This window comes from Corvus moneduloides, chromosome 16 (genome assembly GCF_009650955.1).
Source record: "Corvus moneduloides isolate bCorMon1 chromosome 16, bCorMon1.pri, whole genome shotgun sequence".
In the NCBI taxonomy this organism is placed as follows: domain Eukaryota; kingdom Metazoa; phylum Chordata; class Aves; order Passeriformes; family Corvidae; genus Corvus; species Corvus moneduloides.
This window is the reverse complement of record NC_045491.1, coordinates 13,378,178-13,381,642: the sequence shown is the minus strand read 5'-3', so window position 1 is coordinate 13,381,642 and position 3,465 is coordinate 13,378,178. Positions and strand designations below refer to the sequence as shown.

Sequence of the window (3,465 nt, the reverse complement as noted above, 5' to 3'; positions counted from 1 at the left end):
CATTTTTATGGAATTATATGATAATCATATTCAGATTTATATAAGCATTTTACAAGTATTGCAATCATTGAGTAGAGATAATCATGGTATTTTCATCAGCTTGGTACTTTTTGAAACATGACTGTGTCGTGTAAACAATCTGCAATTTTTCAAGGCGTGACAACTTGCCCCCTCTCCCCGTTCAATTTCCAAACCCAAACTGAGGCCATTCTGCTCAATATTGGGCCCAAGACAACTTTTGCACCTGGGACAAAAGAAGAACCTTCTCCTGCCCCCGTGCTGCTGGGAAGAGCCGCCGGTCGCGCCCCGGCCAGCGCCGCCCAGCAGCGCCCAGGAGGCGCCTCCAGGCACCATTGAAAAATTGCAGTTTGTCTGTGCATATGTTTGGACTCTTTCCATGTTGTCCTGTTTACAAGTTAACCTAAGTTGGGGTGTTTGTCACGGGTCTTCTTGGTTTTGTATTTAAATAAATAACGCGGCAAAGCGTCCCGCCAGGGGTTTGCTGCAGGTAGTTATATCCTCATGTGTAACGTGCTGCCTCCCGGCCAGCACCTTAGTAAATGATCAACTCACCGCTGTGAACCTGCCAACTTGCTATAACAACTCTGCTTTAAAAAAAGTGTTTGTGATCAGGCTTTCTCTTTGTCATCGTATGTGCATGCAGTATGATCAGTTGAACAATAACCATCAATAAAGTTTCACAAGATTTGAAAACGAAGTTTCTGTAGCATTTATATCTAAGGATGATAAATAAATTATCTTTAAAATTGAAACAGAGAGAGAAAGAGACTATATTAATCAATGAAAAATGGGGCAGTAACATATATTTATACTGGTGAGGGAATGAACTGAAATTTATTAAGAGTTCGATCCCCACATTTATTATGTAAGATATGCAAAACAAGCCTCCTATTAATAAAAAGTAAATTTTGTTTAAACACCATGATGAAAGCAACTTGAAAAATGTTTACCAAATTTTAGGCTTCCAATTTAAAGTGTGGATGAGACATCTTTTTTGGAATTGCACACACAAAATGTTTAATGTGAAGAATAACAGAATTTATTTGCAATTTTAATTTTTCTGAGATGGCTTTACAGCTCCCACTCTCCAAATGATTATATGGCGTTTTAGTCTATTAAAATTATCTTGAAAGGTTGAGGGTGCAGCCCATATTAGAAAATATTTTGTTTATAAAACTCCTACAGTACTCCTAGTAGTCATTTTAAAATGTATGTCTGAAATAGTTATGTAAGAAAAGCATTTGAAATTTTTTTACAATATATATTGGGAATGTTTTCACTTATATAAATAATTACTGATAATATGACTTATGAAAAAATTATTACTACCATATGTGGAATATAGTGACTTCTAAACAGATTTAAAAAAACCCCAACCCTACAAACCCAGAAAATGTGTATATCTGTCTTTAGAAATTAGTGTTTATATCACAACCGTGATTTGTGAATAAAGAAAAATGGTTTGTAATATCAAAATAAAAGCTTAGTCTGAAAAGGTACAAATCCGTTGGTGTTCAAAGTCATTTTGCTTTCCCTGCTCGCTGTGTCGGTGCCAGGGCTGTCCCCACAGTGGCCCCAGGGCGCCGTGCCCGGTGTGCCCCCGGTGCTCTGCCTGTGGGGCACGGGGCTGTTCCCCCTGGGGCTGGGTCCCGCCTGGGCGCCCAGCAGGGCGTGCGGGGGCTGCTGTCTGTGTGTCTGTCCCCACGTCCGTGTGTGCAGCCTCGACAGCTGCCGCCACGTGCCTGGGACAGCCAGCGTGGGGCTGGGTTGAAGGTTTGCTTCCAAAGATGACAAGGTTCCACCACCAGCATCAGCTGTGGTTTTCAGGCAGCACTGCATGATACATGGGGAATAACTGGGGTTTGTTCATAGGGATGAAAAAGGCGTCTTCCAGACTTCTGAATTCCAGTTGTCGCTTTCATGGACGGTGTTTGTTTCTGTGCACATCAGGGGCAGGGAAGCAAGCAAAGAGAACTGTTCCAGAGGCTCCTCCTGTCACTGCCAGGCTTGTTGCCCAAGCCACAGGAAATGTGTCCACGTGCTGTAGTTCTAGACATGCCCATCAGCCCAGCAGGTCCAGATGAGGCTGATGAGGGTAATGTGCCTTGGATGGTCACATGCATGCCAACAGAATTATGTGACTCTTCTGCCTGGGTTCCCATTATACTCTAATTTAGCAGAGGAAGACAAGACAGAGAATAAGGGATTCAGTATTGCTTGGGTTGCAGTTTCTCATGAAGTTTTACTCTACCAAGTGCCTGAATCCTTCCAGGAAGCCAAAGAAAAGAAACCCTGATGTTTGCCAGGAATGGTGGGAAGACATTATGCTGTGCCTCATTTATATCTTTGTATGACATATACAAGCACTAAATGTCCAAGTGCACTCTCCTGCCCATCAGGCATGGTGGATGCACTGGCGCTGCTTCCCTCAGGGGCTGGATGAAATGACCAAGGTGGTAACACTGGGTAAGATTTGGGCTGAAGGCGGGTGAGAAGTGTCTTAGCAGCTAAATCCAAGTGGGACACATAGACACACATGGAGAACCTGAAATGCCACGTAACTTTCACGTGGTTGGATTCATCTGCTTTTGTCTGGTATCATTATTTATGTCTAATGAAGTTGTGCTTCATTTCTTGGCCAAGCAGCACACATGCTAAATTAATAAAACCTTTGTATTTGTTGAACAATTGGCCAGAGAATAAGCAAAGCACCACGTGTAACCAAAAGACAAAAGGCAATCATCTTTGTAGAGTGTTTTTATTCCAATTATTTAAAGTTCTAATACAGCTTTAATTGTCTAGCCCAAATTAAATTGAAGCTTTATAGAAGGTCTTAGAGCTGTTCCTGTGTAGGATATTTTGTACTACTCTGTCCTTGGTCACCTTTTTGGGCATTCAAGTTGTTTATTAGCTTCCAATTTGGGTACAATTTTAAGATTCTTTTTTTAACTAGAATTTAATTTTCTTTAACTTTCTGGGAACCTTGTCTTCAGTTTCAATTGCTGTCATGTCATATTGCTGTTTCTTGCCTCAAGTGATTTTTTTGCAAGTTTGACATGTTCCTCTTGCCACATTTTTTCAGTTTTACAGTACAGATGCATGAGGAAAAAAGACTGTGCAAATCATTTCCTCCCTAAAGTAGAGCTGAAATATCATCATTTTGGTAGGTGTAAGGGAGAGAAGAAAAAAGAAGAAAAAAGTAAAATAAAAAGTAACCTTGTTTCAGTGGGATGAGAAGATTCAAGTGGGAGGTGAGATCAGAAGGGAGACAATGATTTTGGGAGGTCTTTTAAGAATTTATGAAAGTGTCATCAAAAAGAGTCATTTTACCAGTATTCTAAAAGATTATCTTGGTGCTTCATTTATACCTAAAGGGCATATGCTTCACGTCTCACTATAACAGGAGCTTTATGCCGAGTCTTTCCAGACTTTCCAGGCAGCTTT

The 3,465-nt window shown here is 41.0% G+C and overlaps 1 protein-coding gene across 33 annotated transcripts in view; it reads left to right on the top strand.

Annotated features, from left to right (window-relative positions):
• RBFOX1 (RNA binding fox-1 homolog 1) overlaps positions 1 to 1,524 on the top strand; it is a 1,117,054-nt gene extending 1,115,530 nt beyond the window's left edge. For all 33 annotated transcript variants that reach the window (XM_032125552.1, XM_032125546.1, XM_032125560.1 and 30 more), the window contains one exon: positions 1 to 1,524. This exon is cut by the window's left edge. The gene's annotated coding sequence lies outside the window, so the exon portion shown is untranslated.
• The last annotated feature ends 1,941 nt before the right edge of the window (positions 1,525 to 3,465 follow it).